Here is a 21233-nt window from a genome sequence, read left to right as displayed (position 1 = left end):
CATACGGTAAGTTGTTTACATAAAGAGATGCACACACTAGAAATTAATTTCAATACTTGAGTTAATGACAAAACAGTTTGGAAATAAAAACATGACAGCATCAACTGCATCTTCAACTGGATAGAAAACCATATCGCTGTTTCAGTTTGCAGAAAAACTGTCAGCAAACAGAAAGCTGACACGCATTGTGTACTGTATTCATTAGTACCATAGTTCATATTTCATTTAAGGGATGAGAGACATTTTATATTTCAATTTGTCCATTGGGAGAAGGTAGAGGCACACAAACACAATCTAAATCCACATTATCTTACTGGAAAATATTGAATGCATGAATTAAAATGCAGCTAAGATATATATATTCAACTGCTTTTTTAGTTACTCCTATCATCTCCTAGATGTTGTGTGTGTTTTGTCATTGGATTGTAACTCATTGACCTTACTGTACTTACTTATTCAAACAAATCATCTAAGATCTGTTGCGGCAGTATTTGTATTTAGATAAGTGACGGGATAAACTCTAATAAACTTCCACACACCTGTAGTCAGGCACTTAGGCACTGTGACAATTGCCAGCAATACGCCACACAAGTAGGCACTTGACTGCTCACGGTCAAGAGGTGAAACCAGCTCCATTTGCTGACTATAATTCTGCTATGAATGCCCATGAAGGATATAGATACAAATATTATACGAATTACCCTTATTGTCTAGTTGAAGGTATATCTTTTTACAATTTTGCAACCATAGAAGGTGACATAAAAGTTTAATTAAAGCATTACACGGAAAGCAAAACAATAAAAGAGAGATACAAATTATAAGGTGCAGGGTTGAGGGGTGAGACCAGTAATTATGAAACTCTACAGTTGTATAATTACCTGTAGACACAATGTTAGAACTTTGGTTTTAAGGAAAATTATGTTTGTGAGTTTCTCTGTTTAGTCTGTTCATAGACCTGAGACTAGCTTGTTTTTCTGAAGCTATCACAGTTTATTAAACTCTGTTTCAACTTAGCTCTGGTCCATGTTGAAAATGCAAGACGAAATATACCATCAACATCACCGTCATACTTATCAGGGAGGGATTATATACATTTCACACATAGACAGATTGGTAGATTGGGCTCCTGGTCTAGATAAGTATTACTCTAATACACACACACACACGATACTTATTGAATGTGAAGATAAGCACTTGGTCAATTTTTCATTCGGTTCTCATTCTGTGCTTGCTTAGTTCTCTTTTCCACACCGTTATCACCACTCTGCTTGCCTTGCTTCAAGCTTGCTGTCAGGGCACTGCCAGCCTGCATAGTCATTAACAACTTCTATAGAGCAGCAGATACTAAATGACTCTGCAGTGTCCTCCACACAACCTTGCATGTCCTCTTTGTTTAACTTACAGGTTAGGTTCTACAAACAGGTTTAATTTGTTTGACCTGGCATCCATCTGGTCTATTTACTCATGTATTTAAGCTTCTAATTTCCCACAAGATCACATTGTATCATAGTGTTCATGCAGAAAACGATTAATGGTCTCCGGGACCAAAATTGAACTGTTGACTAGTAGCGCTACAATGCCTCAAAATATCAGTTCAGGAAGACTTAGTTTTAAGATTGCCCACAATAGAATTACTATAAATGGAAGAAAAGCTGAGGGTTAAAGAAGAGAATATGATCAGAGTTCAAGTAGCCTCTCGTCATTACTGACGTCAAAGTCAATTAGTTATTTGCAAGGCAAATTAAAGGAAGGCAAGCTGACTCCTGCCATTAGACATTGGTACACAGTAAGATTGAATGCCCTTGTTCCTCCGTGAGAGCAATCATGCATCAAAGGGCAAAACTGAAGAAACATTCAGAGTTTTCACTTGAAGATTTGGAATTTAAATCTTCAATAACACATTAGAGTGCATAATGTTGTGACAACTAATTGACAAATAATAAATAATATCTGACAAATAATTCAATTGCATTTACATCAGCATTCTTGTTGTCATTTCTTTAACTAAAAAAAAAGAGGGAAAGTTGTAATAAAAGAGATGCCACAATTTGGCATCTATCCTGCAGAATTATATGACTGCTTCCACTTGGAGCTGGAGCCAATGCTATAAACTGTGGGGTTTGATGGTGTTGTGGCAGCTCAGATGACTCAGACACATACTGTGTACCCGCCAATCTGGCATGCAACCTTTGTTACATGTCATCACGCCTCCCTCCCATCTTTCTTGTCTGTCTCCATCAACTACCGGAGAGAAAAACAAGTGCAAAGACATTTTAGGCTATGGAGGATAGCACTTATATACCAGAAACAACTTTCTTCATCCATTAACAGTACAATTAATTTCCTCCTGGGGTACAACACTCACTGTGGGACAGAGAGCAGGAAGAAATATATAAGCCGCCACCACACAGTCCCTATGGACACAGTAAATTCTATATCTCTCTAGTGATTTCAACTACGACAACTGTTATTAGGCAGCATGCACGACATGAAGTTGATGAGCCGGTCGAGCAAATGTAGTGCAGTAAAATGAAGAGAGCCCATTGTTACTGAGAGGGCCGGAGGTGTAAATGGAAGGAAAAAGATTTAGATAGATGAAATATCCTCTTAGCACAAAGTAGCACCAGGTAATGCTTTTGAGAGTGGCAATCACTAAACTCTCTAGTAGTCGGAGTGAAGTGGAAGAGCCAAAGGGAAAAAAAAGTGGAAAAGAGGCGAGAGTTTTAACTCTAAATCTCTTATTTAATCTCTCAAGAGTTTTCTTTAAAAAAGCAAAGGAGTTGGTTTTTTTTTTAACATCTCTTTATTTTACACATCACAGGTAAAACTCTGGTTTTGCATAAAATGAAGGATTCAAAAAACCTTTATAGTTCCAGAAAGTTCTTTTTTTTCTGTTAAAAGAATGTGATGTGAAACCAAAGCTGACATTTTATGAGAAATAAAATCACCTTACAGCTGAATGTTTTTTTTTCCCCTTTGTGTCCATTATGCGTTTGCACCAGCAATTAGAAATATCTTTGAAGACATGTGAATAATGGATGCATCGTGCATCAGAGAGGAAAGTAAGGCCCATGGTTGCTTTGAATTAGTGATGACTACAATACAGACTCCACTCTGCTGCCTGTGACACATGAACAGCAGAGGAATAAGAAGGAAGTCGACGGCGAGAAAATACTTGGGTGAGAAGAAAAGGGAGCAATGTGCATAACAAGAACAGACAGGAGCGGAGGAGGAGTGTCGCAAGGAATGAGCAGAAAGGGGAGGAAAAGAAGAAAGAAAGGATTTAATTATCCCAGTCAACTGTGGCAGAGTAAACACATGGGCGCACACAAAAATGGTCTGGATCGCTGTCTGAGCAGACAAACACACACGGGCATAATCGCATAAGGATACACACACGCAGAAAGCGACACATTAATAGCAGCTTGTGAAAAAAACATTTTCAGTCTTGTTGCAAAGTGTTTAACAAACAATTAAACCTCACTTTCAGCGCCAATGTGATAAAAGGCAAGGATAACAGACAGGGAGGAAATGATGTTTGACATTTTGGGGAAATACACTTTTTTGCTTTCTTGCCCCATTTCTTATGTTTTGTTGGGTTTTTTGTGGAGAGAGAAGGTTAGGGTTAGGGTTAGGGGTTGGGGTTTTTTAATGCTTTTTTAAAAATAGCAACAGTAGAGAGATGAATGGCAGGAAATGAGGAGAGAGAATGACATGGAACAAAGTTCATGGGATGTTGGGTTAATGTCCCAATTTGTCCCAAAGAGAACAAAGTTTAAACATGACAATTTGTAGTTTAATAGGAGTCTTATCACTGTGATATTATCACACATTGTTTTTTTAGAGTTTTACATTTTTATACAGCTTAAACATACAAGATCATGTGAGCTTAAAAGATCCTGCTCGGAAGACTTTACCTTGTTTGTTACAGATCCAGATTAGCCAAGCTAACCTGTCTCTAAGCTGTCACTTCATACTGAGCATACAGATATGAGAGTGGTCACATCTAACTCTTGACAAGAGACTTGACAAAATGTCTAACACATTTCACGCAAGTCTAAACTTCTTGCTAGAAATGAGTAAAAAAAAAAAAGTAAAACAAGTCTCAACTGCCTTTCTTCAGCAGGAGTCAGTACAATCTGAAGTCAGGACATAAGGACATTATAGGAGTCAAAGATTATTAATAAAGCTGACATTATCATCTTTATGGGTACACACACACACCCACACATCAAGCAGGACATGCCACAACTTCTTTATGACGGTCACTTTTTCACTGCCAATAAGTTCAGCAGTCTGAGGCGGGGTGAAAAATGAAAAGAGAAAGAAAAATAAAAGAGAGTGACATTGCTGTACTTTGTGAAACAAAAACATGACATGCCACCTTCAATGCTCCTTCTCTCCTTAATCTATTGATCCGTTCTGCCACTGTGTCGCCAACCTTGAGACGACACAGAGCTTCAGATTTATGGATTTTGAGGGCTTTCCGTGGTGTCTGACGGGGAGATGCACAATATACACAACACAAAGCTTGTCGACTTTGCTTTTCATTGTCACACAATACTGTTGTACTTTTGACTTTAGAACAGAACTTTTCTGGAGCTCAGGTTGCTTTGTGCTTCGAGGATAAAAATCTCTTTTTTCTACTTTACTTTGACTCTTTAAGGTTTTGTTAGGGCATACAAATACATGCTGTTCATCTCCAGAGTTGCATCTGATAATAGTCCAGAAAGTTTTTCAAATTTGTCTTATAATGTCAGTCAAAGACTGAGGATCACTACACCATAAGATCTTTTAAAAAAAACAAACAGTACAGACATGAAACATCCTTTGTTTTCCTATTGATAATTTGATTCCACGTGTTACTGAGATACACATGTAAATGTGTTTCCTGTGTGTGTATGTGAGAATATTTATATTAATTTCTATTATCCTCTGCCCTGTAGTCCGAACAGTAGTTCACGGCTGTGTTGTTCTGTACGATTGACCTTCAAATGCCAGGCTCATTGGCTCAGAGATCTGTACCTCCTGGAATAATCTGAAAGGTTATACACGTATGAGTGTGGAAACAAAAAGACTGGGTGGACTCCTGGAAGACTTGCAGTCAATGAGCTAATGGTGACCCGAACAAGGCAGGAGGACAGAGGTCTAGAGAGAACATTCGTGCATAAACAAGTGTAGAGCGCCGAGAGAGCTCAGTGTAGAGAGCTATGCAAGAGTATGAAGACTCCAGTGCAAACAGAGACACAACAAGGATCTCATTGTCTCTTCCACACTAGGGTCCTACAGCAGTGGTGGTAGAAGTATTCAAATCCTTTTCTAAAAATAAAAGTACTAATCCTGCTACATGCATTTGTATCTTATGTTCGCTTTTTGTTTGAGTTTTACATATTTGTGCATCAACAGATATTTAAGGGGATATTTAAGGCGTCAGGGAGGCACTGTATTTTGTCAGTATGTACTGTATTTTATAGTTTTAGCAGACTTTTTTTTAAAAGTAATTCATCAGGTCTTTCCTCTCTGAAATGTAGCTAAGTTGAAGTAGTGAACTGCGTTCCATTGCACTACTGTCCTACAGCTGAAATACCTGCTGGGGGAGGCACATTCAGAGGGTGGCTCTTTCAAATGACTTAGCTTACAAAGGTGTGGCCTTTGAAGGACTCCAGACTTGTGGGCTCGTCCCCATTTGAGATCTACTAAAGCCGTACACAGACCATGACTAATGTTAGGTACATTTGGGCAGCCCTTATTAACTTCAAAGTAGTTTAACTTCAATATTTTCCACATTTCCGATGATGATGTTGACCTCAAATGAGCAACACAGTTGCCATGTCAGTGGTGACTACTGTACCATGACGCTGAAGTTTAAACTATAACACATCAACTCAACTTTATGTATATAACACCAGTGACTTTTTTTTTTAATGTAAACACTTCACATTTCACTGCTCCACTGGAATGTGTTCCTCATTAACTTCTCTATGAAGTTGCAAATACGTTTTCTAAATCCATATATTTTCCTCCCCAACATCAATCTATAGGCTTCAGGTGTGTATTTGTGTGTGTTTGTCACTGTGTACAGTACACCTCTATGTGAGGGTGTTTATCTGCACATATGACTATGTATCTCTGTGTGTGTGCTTTCCACCGCTCCACTGGAATATTTTCTAAGAAGTCTCTCCCTCATGCCACTGAGTTACGATGTTTGAAGTAGAGAACTACAGTAGACAGATGGGCGCCTCACAGGCTGTCTTGAGCTGCCCTCAGTTAGTCCTCTTAGTTTACAGAACCACTGTGATAATGTCTGTAATAGAAGCTTTGTCTTAGTTAATTACATTAATTTAATGAACTGTAATACAGAAATCTATTTTAGCCCACTAGAGGGCAGAGGAATTCAAAAACTACCTGACAGGTGCAGAGCCTGCACGTATTACCGCGTTACAAAGTTGGTATGGTTAATGTGTAAACGGCTTTTATGGAAATCTATCCAATAGTTGTTGAGAAATTTTCTGCAGAATCACAAATGTCAGCCTCGTGATGCTGCTAAAGGAAAGGTCATGGGATCACCAGAGTCATTAGAATTCATCCTGTGGGAACCACGAAGGTCTGCATCCAATTTAATGACAGTACATCTCATACATACTTCAGATATTTGAAGTGGCAGACTAACTGACCAAACAATTGATTAATGCACAGTTTAAGAACAAACTGAGATAAATCGCTTCACTGACACACTTTTTAAATCAGTGTAGTATTTTTTATTCATTTTTACAAGATTCAAGAAGTTATATTTGTGGTAAAGAATACAACATTAATCTTTGTGTATGCCCTAGTTCCACTTCCGATGAACCAGATCTGTAACTGTGTAAATTACTACCATGCAACGTGCTGTATTTGTAACTCAGGTATTATCCTTTTTTTTCATGGCCTAATAATGCTGTAGTTATAGATGAATTTAGGTCATATACAAACTAAGTATCGCTATCATAATGTCATGGATGGAAATTATAGAGCCAAAGAATATAAAGTTACTTGGAAATCTTATCACTATAAAACTGAAAATATAGTATTTTGTTCATCAGTCATCAGGCTATTTACAGCAGATCTCCATTGGAAAGGAAAACACCCATATTATCCATGCTATTTATTTTTTGTTCAGATGTAGTACATTACACCACACCTTAAGTTATAGTATGCAATTACCAGGCATAAGGTCATATAGTTGATGAATACCTAAGGAATTTAGAATATAACATGAATGGCATAAATAAATAAATAAATCCTGTTAGGGTCAATAATAGCCATGTAAAGGGTGCCAGAATACGAATACCCATTCTAGCCACTCACATTCTGGGCACCAGGCTCATTAAGGAAGTCTGACAAGTATATGAAAAGGCCTCTCACAGTTTGTATGTGTATAAATCAATGTGACACTAACTAAACAAGCGCTGGTAGAGAGCAGGGATAATGAACAGAAATGGACTGAAGGCAAACTGAGTCTTAATCATGGGGCAGACATGATGGGTAGAGCGAGAGAGGGATAGAAGACAGGTGGAAAATGGCATTAAAGAAAGAATAGAAGTAGTTACAAAGCTTAGAGAGAGCAGACTTGAGTTAAATGGTGTTTGCTCATTTTCGTTTGAACCTTTTTGAAGGTTTTTTGGAGGAAATACTAGGGTGTGATTAAAAAATTGGACTGAAATGACTGGTATCAGTGGCAAACCTCTGTGAACTGGCATATTTATTCGTCGTACTGTAGCAGTCTTTGGCCTCTGGAAGCCAAGGCTCTTTATTAGATCCACATTCAAAGGCAGCATAATTTCACAGCTTTTATCCAGGACTGAACATCAGGACAAACAAACAGTTGTCCTTAGGGACAAAAAGTCTAGGATGCATCAATGTGAAGTGAGACACTTGCAAATTTGAAAGTAGCCACAGGTGATCTGACAAAATTAACACACCCATGGGTATCCAGTCAATCACAGGGTGCAACTGTCTGCATATGAAGACAGAAAAGAGACAGGCAGAAAGGGGGAGGGTGGGGGTAACTTTTGGATGTGAATCTCGTGCCAATATTTGACTGCCAACATCGCAGCATGGATAAACACTGGCCACATGGCACTCTGTGACCCCTGGGTCTCCATTATTTAACACACACACACACACACACACACAGGAAAAAAGGAGCAGTCGGGAACACGTGAGTGTTAGCATAGACTGATCTCAAAGTTTCAGACTATTGATCATAAATAACCATAAATTTACACTATATAGGTGATCCAGAATAATCATACGTGCACACACACACACAGAGCAAACCGCTGCAGACAGGGCAAACAGATGAACAGGTTGAAAGTTGCTAAGCAAACCACAGTGCTCCAGAATTTACTGTGTCCTCTTTGCGCTCGACAATACTGAACTGGTGTAAACAGCAAACAAATAGTGTAGAACAAAGAAAACAAAAACATATTTAGGTGGATAACATTTACTATAGAAGTAAATTCTAAAATTTGAGTTTTAAAACGGTACTGCTTCCAAGAGTTTGTTTATATAATATGAATATGATTTTGACCACACATTGTAAAAATGAATGTATACAGTGACAAGAAAGCTAAATAAATTAGTTAAATTGCCTTTTTAGGAAGTACAGAACTGTAAAAACATATCATTTACCCCAACAGTGAATTAAGTGTTGTATTAGAAACACATCTCAAACAGTTAGTACGGCTAATGGCTAATACAAGACATAAACCGACTGCAGAAGCAAAATTCTACTGAATCACAAACCAGTAATCACTAAACACCTCGAATAAAACGTGATAAAGATAAAAGATGTCTAGCAATATTTGTACGGTAACAGATCAGACAAATTGGCGGATGTAGCGATGTCAGTTAAACAGTAGTGGTTGCTACGAGCAACATAATGCTCGGCTGACAGAAAATTGTTGCCCAAAAATATAAAACTGCTTTTAGCATTATACATCTCCCTAAGGGTGGTGGGTGTCAAAAGTTGCTCACACGGTGTCAACAAAACTATTGTAGTGAGGAAGTACATGAGTGTAAAAAATTAGGACAGTCTCAGAATTTCAGCTAAAATGATGTAAATAAAAATGCACAAACTAACTGCAGTCATCATTTCCTCATTTCCCTCCATATAATCTCCCTGGTTTACAGTGTCTCTCTCACACACACTTTGACACACACACACACAAACAATGCACATAAATCCTTTTATCCCTGAGCACAAACTAACACTAAACCGTTCAGCCTCCCTACAAGTCCAATTTTATTCACATCAGGGCATAGACAGACAGACACACACACACACACACTGCAGATCAGAAAGTGTGTGGGTGGTGGTTTCCCCATAGGCCTGAAGTGACAATGAGTCAAGGAGACAGGACACGTGCACACACTTGCAGAAAACATAGGCACAGATGGACATACTGAACATGAACAAGTCACAGGCTCTCTTGCTAAAATGTACACACACATTCCTACACTCCCTCTGCACTGATGTATGCAAAGCATACAGAGGAACGGCACCGAACGAGCAGTGATGACAATGACAACACTGACAACAAGGAGACAGAAGAGGCGATGACAAAGACGATGACGATTAAGATATGACAATGTGTGAATGTGTTGACAAAATCTTGTTTATCAGCTCTGTGAATCTTAACAGAAGATTGTGATTCAGCCTGGACATCTTGGAGCCAGACAGACAACTAACACCATCTCCCTGTCGGTTTGATGAACTTTGTGAAAATTTGAACAATGAATGAGCTGTTTAAATCCAACTACTAACAGTGTTATGTGTAATCGTATAGTACAATCAATATTTGTGCTTTTCTTTTATCGAATCAGATGATTGTACCGTAGATACAGTATAATGTTTTGTGGTGTAAAGACTATGTAGCTTTGTGCCATGGTTTCCCTTTTATAAAAATATTTCAATAAGAAATGTTTTTTTTAAACTGTGTCATCTTTTATTATCAGGTTTTAAAGCAATATTGATATTTCTGTGAGGGATTTCCACCTAAATCCATCTCCTGCTCATTTCTCAAGCTATGTGCTTTTGAGCCGATAGGTAAACACAGACTCTTTTTCACATTTTCGCTGGAGCTCTGAGGCGTCATTTAATAGCTTTTATTTCAGCAAACAGTCAAGCTTCAACAGTAACTGCCACTGACAGATGGGTTGCCATTCTGGTATAAACTGAGTGCTGATTATTAGTCTTCTCAAATTATTCCTAAATAAAAAGACCAAACCAATCAGGCATTAATTATTTGAAATGTAAATTATCACAGTCTAAATATTCCTAACAACCTTCAATATAATATGAAAATTTCGTAAATTTGTTCATGTTAATGTTTCCAACTTTGAAAATTTGTATAAAGTATATGTAAAGGTGTATGTAAAGGTCCGGTTGTGCTCAAACAGAACCAGAACTAGTATGACATCCAACTACGTCTGTAAGTGTTGCCTGATCCAAGAGAAGGGGCAATGCTATATCATTTAAATGTGGAGATACAGATGTACAGCATACATTTCCACAGTCTCTCTTGGAACAGAAGCTGCTTTTACACAGAGATTCCACAATAGTACCTTGAAGAATATTCAGCATTATGCCAGCTTTGCTTTTTTACAATGAACTAAACAAAGCCAGCATAATGCTGCCCCCAGTGGTGATTTTAGAGAGCATGCCAGCATTCTGGTAGCCGTAGATAGTGAGCTGATCGCCAAAGTGTTGCTATCCCAGCATCTAAGAAGCAACACACATAGGAGCTCTACTTTGGTCTTAAAAATCTGCTGCCTTTATTCACTGCTCACCTTTCCCTCTGCACCACTCACATCCTGCCTCCCTCTCTCTTTAATTATTTCAGCCACATACTCACTACGCACACGTTTTCCCCATCCTTGCCAGTTCACCCTTTCTACATAGATGTCGATTTGGCTCTGTTACTACCTCCGCTGCTGGCTCAGAGGCAGAACAACAACGATCCCCCCCTCCACCCCATTCCATCTTTGTATCTTTTAGACAGACGAGTAAGGAGCAATCGTCCCACCTGTGTAAAAGGGGCTACAGTCTCTTGGTGTGTCATAGTGTCACCTCCACACAGCACTCCTATCACTACGTGAATTAGATGTGAATAATGGATCATTGGTTCCGGAAAAAACCCTCCAGCCAATGTTTGATTGGTCTGTGTATGTGGTGTTCGTCTGAGAAGCAATTCTAAAGAAGCACGCTGAAAGCTTAATGAACTGGACATTTGATCTATTTTCCAAACCATCACTTTATTATATTCTTGATGACTCAGATGGGTTTTTTTTTAAATCATATTTTCACATGTTGTTCCAATTCATATCTTCATGTTCATATCTTTGTGTTTGAAAGGTGCTATACAAATAAAAACAATGCCCCTTTATTTGTGTATCTCATTACTAATTTAAATAGGACATAGGTCACCTCTCAGTGCATGAAGCAGATGTACTGTGTGTGCCAGGATAAAAACAACAACAACAAAAAAGAAAATTGACATACTAGCTAAATACTGTTAGTATTAAGTTCAGCTTTTGCTGATGCAAGATCATTTTAATCCATTTCACAAGGTTAAACGGTGACTAAGAATTGTGCCTTCATTTTGCTGATGAAATAAGCAGTTTAATGGGCCACCAAGTCCATGCGGTTATAAATGTTCTTCCTTTGTTAATTCATGCTCAACTGAAACAACCTCTGAATAAGCCACAATAACTTCAGCTTTCCGATGCAGCTAGCCTGCGCTCATTCGATTAGATAAAGCACAATGCAGCTCTGCCTCGCTTCTACTTTGCTGCACATTGTTGTCGGCTGAAGAAAATAGGATGCTGCCACAATTCCTTTCAGTCAGTGTGACAGACAGCAATCAAGTGGAGAATAATCACTACTTCTTTCTCAGAGCAGACAGAAAGGGGGAAAAGGCAAAGAGGAAATGTACTGTTGCGTTCTGCTTACTTCAGCTCTTACAAATGTTGCTTTGGAGTGTGTGTTATTAATGAAGGCTTGTGCTTTTCTGAATGGGCTGTAAATAATATACAGCTGGTACTTCACATATACGCACACAGATACACACAAAGGCACAGACACACACTATCATGAGTAATATGTTAATGACACAGCTGTATTGCCTGTAAGAAGGATTAAGGTATGCAAGCGAACCAAGAAGTATGTGCATGTTGCAAACGCATGCATGCTTGCTCCATCGCAACATCTGTAGCTGCATTTGTGGCTCCCCTAAGAAGCACAGTATGAATAAATGCATGGTCCGTCCACACAGCACGTAACCCCACTCTCTAATCTCCAAACTGAAATGGCAACTAATTGCTCTTGTGTTTTGTATCTCATTCTCTCCTGCTGCTTCTCTCTGATTCTCTGATTCACTCCAACAGGGAATGTCATGTATCTCTATGAAACAGAAATCTATTATTGTAGTCTAAATTACTAGTGACCTCACCAAAAAAAAGTGTTCAAATAAAGACTTGGCAAATATCAAAAGATGGTAAAAGAAGCATAAAAAGAAGAGGTTGAATTCCCAGCACCCTCATTCTAACATTTTCCAATACAGCCACTGATTGATGTGGACTTGATAATAAAAACGGTTGTGAATGTCAGCTCTAAATGATATGTTTGAATAATGCCCAAAAGAGAGAGATGTGGCTTCAGCTGCATCCAAAATTTCATTACAAATGTCACATTATCATCGAGGCTAGATGGCAAGAGAGATGGGGTTGGGGGTTGTAGAAAGAAGAGGAGGAGGAGGAGGAGGAGGGAAGGGGATGAGCACAGAATATAATGAAGACAAATGGGTTTTCCAATGTTTCCTGAATGCTAGCTCTAAAGGCCACATGTTTTCCAGAGACCCAACGACCCAAGTGTCTGCAGCACTGCAATAAATGCTGATTCATAGAGCTATGTAATTCCAACACATACATATACTGTTAACTAATCACTGTTTTACATCTGCCTAAGATTTCACAATGTGTGTAAAAGTAAGAGTTGAAATTGTATTTGGATATATGTATTGCTAGTCATACAAACATCAAACGTAAGATTTGGAAGGAAACAAGAGGAAATTGATGTTTATTTGTGTACGTTACGATATAGGAACCTTAAAGCACCATGACATATTTAGCATTATGATTAAAAATGAATCAAATGGCATCATGTAATGTGAAAAGCTCACTATAGTCTCAAAACTGTGCAGTACAGTGTTTATTACAGATAGTTTCTGTACTTGTGCTGCTGTGCTTTGTTGTACCTGCTACAATGAATGTTTTTATACCAAAATGCATCCAACTGTTATAATGTAGTGTGTGATGTTGCAGTGTTGTTACAGTACTGTTGATACTGTACCACTTAGAAGCAACATCGAACTCTGCTGTAGAATATGTTTTTATAGTTAGATATTAAACATTTTCATTAGTCATGTTTGGGTTCATCTGTAATCCCTTTACTGCAAATCAATACTTTGTTTAAGCCTTTTATACAATATAATAATCACATTTCTGTTGACAAAATATGTATTTTGAATGTTCAGAAAAAACACAGTTCAGAGTTTTGCTTATGAGATCCTGAGATCTTTTATGTTGGGAAAAGGAGAACCTTATGTTCAAATTGCTGCTGCATCATAATCACTCTTTTGAAAGAGGAAAGGCATTACTTTATCATCATTCAGTGCAATAACTATCTCTGTGTTCATTCTTCATTTTATTGCATGGTTTTTGATGTCTATGCTGTATTCTTTCATCACAGCTGGTTCAACACATTTGTAATAAATATGGTCTTTCATCACAGCTGGTTCAACACATTTGTAATAAATATGGTAAATAAGTGAAACAAATTTAGACTTTAGGTTTGTCTTTCTTTCATGAAATACTTTTGATTATTATTAGATTACAGCCATCCCTCTAATAACCTATGTATACTTTAGGCTTCACCAGTGAACAAGGGACAAAGTCTTCATCATGACCAATACACTCTAGGGTACCGTTTATTTGCCGTTTTGGTAGACCATATGCAGCTTTACAAAAGGGGCAATAGTGGGGTGACGAGCAATGCACCTCATCTGCTAAACTAAAACAGACAGCACTGCAAGAACATGGCACAGTATGTTCTTTACAGCAGCTTAAAGCAACCACTAGCACATCCCAGGGGAACAAGTGCTTACCTTCCCATCGGCCCTTTACCATTGCGTGCATTAAAACTTAAAGACTGCTTAAGCCAATTAAGCAGTCGAGTTGCAAACACATCAAGATCATGGATTTACTTCTTGTTAATATCTCACCGGCTCTTAATATAGAATTCATAAATTCTTTTTTACGAGTGGATGTGGATGTAAACATCCTGCAGCCAGGACAAATAATGACATTACTGAGCAGTTATGAATTGAACATGAGCAACCTCAGAATTTAATAAGCCATGTGTGTTGTGCACCGTCAACACGTAAAAGGGTGTGAATTATGTCATCCGTAACTTGAATCCCAAGAAAACCACAGACGTTACCATGCACACATACATGCACAACCCTGAGACATCATACTCATCATACTTTCCCCATTTACCCATCCGTAATAGTTAAGTTTCTGCTTGGCTGGTTCACTACAAGGAGACAGGAGAGAGATATTGGGGGTGCTGAACTGAGTCATACAATGTGAGAGAATGAAGAGGAGAATGGCGATGGCGATGAGGGGGAGAGAGGAGGAGGTAGCCTGGTTCCAGACCTCTGAATCATCGTCCACATCACCAAATTTATCAGTGACTCAGAGAGGACTGATGTTGCCCTTGTGAATGGCCATTTTGTGGTTGTAGAAACAACCGAGCCAATCAGAGGCTTTGTGGGCAGGACAAATGCAGGTGTGGTGATGACACAGCTGTGCCAGATTCAGACATATTAGGACTAACCATACCTTCAAATGGAGCTTGGTCATTGACAAATGAAATCACTGAATGGTTTAGTAATTCTATTTTTACCTAGTAAGCATGCTTCATATTCTTCACGTATGAAGTTCAGTACACAATATACTTGGTACTAGTGATTTAATGCTATAATAAGGGTTTAACCAGAATCCACAACATCCACAGTTTACATCTGTTTAGACCTTTGTTGCTTTGTCATTCTCAATCACACCCTCCAAGCATTTTATGTCAAATTTCTGTGACAAAGAAAATAGATGTCAGACATGTCCCGTTTTCTAAAGTTGGTTATGATTTTGTGTTTTCTGAGAACAAAAAAAGGCTTTAATTAGTACAATCATATAAGTTAACTTAAACTAACATTTAACAAAAGAGCCCATCTACACTAACTAGAGAAACGTGGCAGCTACTCCAGCTTTAGTTCACCCAAAAATGGGGCCGTAGTATTTGCACATCATTACTTAACTTCTGGTACTTGACTTCATTTCGCAATAAATGCTGACCCACATAACACTGAGAATGAGACAACTACCTAATTATGCATTTTGAGTAAAATATTCCTTATTTCTTACTCCTAACTGTGTCATGCCTTTGCCATCCTAGGAAAAAAAGCAGCCTACAGACCCCTATTGACTGATGCAGATCAGAGGGGATTTACCCAATGCCGTTTGAAAAATAAGTAGGTATAATCCTTACTTACGTATAGCCTACACTACATCACTGGATATGGACTCCATGCTGGCTGCTGGTTTTCTAACATATGCTAGATTTTCTAACACGTCACCAGTACATTAGCCAATGTCGCAACAGCTTGCAAACATTAGCAAGTTGCTGTGCTAAAACACATTAGCTAATATCTACATCGAAGAGGCACAGTATTCAATAAATGAGTTTATTCAACACAGCCTCTCTTTTGTCTCTCTGTAACAACACTGTGCCCACGTTGTCTCTTGCTTAGCTTATCCTGCAACCACTAAAAATAGCTCAAGCAGGCAATGTTTTCAAAAAATGTTTTTAAATATATATATATATATATATGTGTGTGTGTGTTTGTGTGTGTGTGTGTGCGTGTGTGTGTGTGTGTGTGTCTGTGTCTGTGTATACATACATATGCTACAAACCCAAAAAACAAAAACAATTCATAGGGACAATATGTGACACAGTTTCCAACATTCCCATGAAGCTGCAGAACATTACATAATTATGACATATTCTCATGATAGATGTTTTAGCCATTTGCTCTCAAATCAACTCAGTAATCTCTTTTGTCTCGCTGTCTGTCTCCCTGTCTCTTACTCAAGGGAGCAGTTGGCATAAACACACTGACTGCAGCAGTAACAATAATCAAGCCTTCCCTGACGTCCATATAAAGATGATTTTGGGTGAGTCACAGAGGCGAGTGGAGAAAGAAACCAAATCAATAGCAGACGGAGTGTTGGACAAAAGTCACAGATTGATAGTCATGAGATGGATATTTAGGTTTACATATAAAGCTAAGGCATATGACCTTGTATAGAGTGACCTTATACAAGGAAAGACTCCTCTGTGATAAATGAGGTCTGATTCTGTTTATCCACCTCGTTCTTTCAGTATATATAACTTGAGTGTTTCCTTTTCCCCATCTTCTTATCGGTTTATTTTCATCATCCCGTGGGAAGACATCTGATGGACATCAACACCCAAGAGGAGGACGCCAAGTTTAATATAATCTAAGTGAGCACTTTTTTCCATTGAAGCAGTAGATTAAAAAAAAAGCCTTAAGTGTTTTATTTTTCACAGATATGTAGGTGTGATGATCATAAGTTAGGTGTTAAATTTTAGCCATTAGCTGCAGTACATTTATTTTGATTTATTTAACATCAAAACATTTTCAGAGAAAATATTTTCCCTTCTTTTTTCTCCATTTTGCCCTCCTCCCTTCTTCCTATTCCCATGGCGCTTCCCTCAAATCTCCCCATCTCTCTCCTTAATGTGCTTTTTGTGTGAGTGGAAAACAGAGTGGTCATAAGCCTCAGCTGGCCATCAAACATTTACATCATGTGGTTCTTTGGAGTGCGAAAGAGAGAAAGACTGAAGAGAAAGACACAGATAGAGAAGGAGAAGGATGCCTACAAAAGAAACAAAGACAGACGTGGTAAAACCAGACGAAAAAAGGGAAGACAGACAGTGAGGAAGTCGTATAAAGAAAGATGCAGACAGAAAGAGTGAAAGACACAGAGACAGACAGACAAAGAGAGTGTAAAAGACAGAGAAAGAGACAAGTCAACAGCTGACCAGCTCAAACAGAAGAGTCACTGTATGAGTGCCAGTAGGTCAGAAGTTCACCAGTCACTAGTCCACACAAGGTCCAAATAATGGCAACAGATTTCCATTTTAAACTCCAGGCAGTACTACATGAAAGCAATATCTTGAACAGAAAGACAGAAAAGAAAATAGAGAGTTCACAGAGAAATGTGATGTCTGTCTGGCTTGATAATCTTAATAATACTGAGATGTGGGTGCGTGACGCAGCAGCCTAATCTCCATTTGTGAAGTGAGAATGTTTGAGGTTTGAAAGCAGACCATGAATCAGATAAGAAATATGTATGTCTGTGATTAAACCAAATGTCAAGATTAGCTACTATATTTAAACTTTAAAATTTGATCCCAGGTTAAGACAAATACAGGTTTGTGAGTGTACATAACAAAAATAATCCCTCTAAGCCAGTTGTCGCAAACCTGGGTTTTGGGACCCCGTGAAGGTCATAGAAGATAAATCTGAGGCATCATAACATGATTAAAAGAGGCGACAAAACAAAGTTCTGCTGTGACCTTTTCTGACTTTTTCTTTGTGGCTTTTTATGCTGAATTACCTCTTCATTTGATAGGGACAGCTGAATAGTGACAGGAATGTGGGGAGAGAGAGACATGCGTGAAGGACTGAGCCTTTGTGAATGGGGCGGATGCTCTACCATCTGAGCTAAACAACACCCCTAAAAAGTTATTTGAATGTAATTATCTAAAAATTAATCCAAATTAAACAACAAAATATTTTGTTTTGTCCATGCCCTCTAAAACAACACCTATAAGAGTTTTCTTTCTATCAAATCAAATTACTGTTTACAAATCAGTTTTATAGTGTGAGAACATCATGGATGGTTTAGGAACAAAAATGACATGGGACTTTTGCTTTGGCTTAAAATAAGTACAGTCGTTCCTCGCTATAACACCGTTCAATTTTCGCGGACTCGCTGTTTCGCAGATTTTTTTAGTGTAATTTTGCATGCCTTTTTTACAGCGTACTGTACAGTATGAACGCGCATTGTGTTCTGCGTCCTAAATTGGCTAAGGGAGTACTGTACAAAATGCGTGTAAAAAGGTGTATAAAAGTGTGTGGTTAGGGGTTTTACGGCCTTAAAACATGTATAATAACTGTAAAACTTACTTCGCGGATTTCGTTTATTGCGGGTTATTTTTAGAACGTATCCCCCGCGATAAACGAGGGACCACTGTACTTTGTTAAACCTGCAATAACTGATTGGCCTCTTGGAGGCAGCAGGAACAAGTTGCAAACACAACTTTGATGTCACCTTTAAAGTTAAACGTAAGCAAATGTCATTATGCAAGCAAAATATAGTAATATGTTAACAGTTACCAAGCAACATTAACAGTCATTTGAAGTCATATCTCTGGCCACTCAAAGAATTTAAGTCTTTCAGTTCAGATTTCAGTATCTGCCAACTCCTGGGGGAAATATCTGGATCTTTAGCTGCTAAATGGTCCACCACTAGTCTCTCACTGTGTCTGTCTACCATTTTGCTGCTGAGTGGCTGTAGTATTGTGGAAAATAATTTATATACGGCCATGTATTTAGAAAAGCAACTAACATCAGGTATTGCAACTGTAAATTAGCTTCTTCTAATTACATTTTTAACCCTAATCCTGACCCATATTTATGTTGTTAGAGAACTGTTTTCTTTGTTTCTATTGAGACAAATCTAATGGTAATCAATGCAGTGCTAAATTTTGGAGAATATATAAAAACATGATTGCATTGTTAAATAAACATTAGAACACCCTGGGACAACACATATTTTAGTAATTCATTATCTTTTTTAAAGACTTTTCTGGCACAGGTGGGGAGACAATTAGGCCAGAAAGAGTGCATGGCTAGTGTACTCGTAATACCCTGAAGGATTCCCAGAAAAGGGGATTTTTTTTTTTACAGCTAAAAGGGAAAATGATATTTTGAGCAGGGCGTGGTGTATTTAATGACATGAGATAAAGGAATGGGTGCAGTCATTAATCTTGTAATCCTTCTGATTACTTAAATATAACCTGACATGTACTGTGTGCCTGATAAAAACAAGCATGAAATATTTAATTAAAAACACCTGATACTGGTTTGCAAGTGCCATTATCTCCTTAATTTTCTCCTTGCTGCCCTGACCGCCACGCCTCCACCTCTGGAGGTGACTGCTGATTTTTCCCCTTTACACTCTCACTACGTCTACTCTGCCCTTTTTCCCCCCATTTCCATGTTTAGCTTTTAACCTGTCACTCTTGGAGCATTACAATGAGTGAGCAGATAAAGCTCAGTGTCTCGTTCAAGGACACTTCATCATCAACATGGCTGTTAATGGGCTTGGCTGACGGTTAATGGCTGTAATGGGTGTTGTCATGTCCCTAGATCAAGCCCATATACTGTGGACCTATGAGAACAAACAAGGCAAAGAACAGTACTGACATCTTTAATGATTTCTAAGTGAAACCATTTTCCTTGTGTTTTTTTCTAGGTTTCCCCCCTTGTACCCACCCAACCCCCACAAATCTCTCTCTCTCTCTGCTCTGCTCTACAATGACAGAGAGAAGAGATAAACAGACACGAGTCCCCTGCTCTGACTGCTGCTATGGAGGAAGGAGAGAGCCAGTTACCTTTACAAATATAATACGTGCATCCGAAAGCACACACAAATATCTACATACTCTCACACATACACAATTTATGACTGCACTTATGTGACACACATACACAGGGATTATCTGTTTGCTATCATACGAACAACACACCATGTAAACATACTGGAACAGATTTCTATCTAGACTTATTTCCTTTCCCTCCCTATCCCACAACAGAGACCCACCCCATGCAAGCAGTGACAAGCCCACTTTCACGTTATCATGAATTTGTAAACATGTAACCCATTTCCAGAGACGTGTAGTCTGTGTTTATGAGTATATGCTAATTCTCTCTTTTGTAGACGGTGGTTTTTACCTTCACAAATCTCATGAAATAAAGAAAACAAAGCACCTCGGTCTGCCACTGCCTCATTTGAACAAATTTATTGGAACTGCTGCTTTTATGAGGGACAAGAGTCACCTTGAGCCTCTGTAGTCAAATCACAGCAGCTCGGCTCTAATCCATACATTGCATAACAAAGCAAGCCCTCCCTTCACATCTACTATAGTGCCTAACTGCTGCAAAATAAAGAGGTAGACTCAGGGAGTGGGTGGGGGATGGGGCACAAAATGATGCAAGTCATAAGATAGGAAAGTGTGAGGTATGTACAGTATGTGGATGACCCTATGATCTTTTTAAACTGAGAAGGTCAGACTTGCAGCTTTTGGTCTTCTAGGAAATGCACCAAGAGAAACAACATAAATGCAGATGATACAATCAAATGTGAATGGAACCAGATTGCGCACTGTGCAATGTCGCAATCTATTTGACGTTGTGTTGTGTTATGTAGAAATTCGTTTCTTCATTGGGGTTGTGTACCACAAAGGTTAAGAACCATCAGGTTGCGTAACGCATCTAACACTCCCTGACTGCATCCATCCAAAACAAGGACTGATCCCCCCTGATGTACACACACACACACACACACACACACACACACACACACACACACACACAGATTTTACCTCTGTGCAGGGCAGAGATACACAACATCAAAATGGAGGAAAGGCAAGTCTGCTAAATGTGATTTTATTTCATTATGCAATCCTCTAGTCCAGTGACAAATCACCAGACAGCAGCACATTTTTGACCCCACTCTTTGTGTCAAAACTTCCTCAGTCCATCTCTCAGTTCTCATGCCTCTTCTTTCCTCTCATGACCTTTATTTTCCAAACCACTCATTCTTACTTGCTATCTCTCTTAATCTCACCCTCTCTTCCAATTCAACGCCCATTAAGTCCATTAAGTCTCTTTGGTTTTACCCTTCCCATCCACATCCATTCCCTCCCCTATGTCTTATCTCTCCTTACGATAATCCTCTGTCACATCCCTTCAACCCCT

At 38.6% G+C, this 21233-nt stretch overlaps 1 protein-coding gene across 2 annotated transcripts in view; it reads right to left on the bottom strand.

Annotated features, from left to right (window-relative positions):
* The window catches only part of pde4ba (phosphodiesterase 4B, cAMP-specific a), a 160065-nt gene that overhangs the window by 97053 nt on the left and 41779 nt on the right, over window positions 1–21233 (bottom strand). The window lies entirely within an intron of this gene.

Source organism: Larimichthys crocea, chromosome XVII (genome assembly GCF_000972845.2).
Source record: "Larimichthys crocea isolate SSNF chromosome XVII, L_crocea_2.0, whole genome shotgun sequence".
Lineage (NCBI taxonomy): Eukaryota > Metazoa > Chordata > Actinopteri > Sciaenidae > Larimichthys > Larimichthys crocea.
The sequence above is the reverse complement of the archived record's forward strand: the minus strand, read 5'-3'. Positions and strand labels throughout refer to the sequence as shown.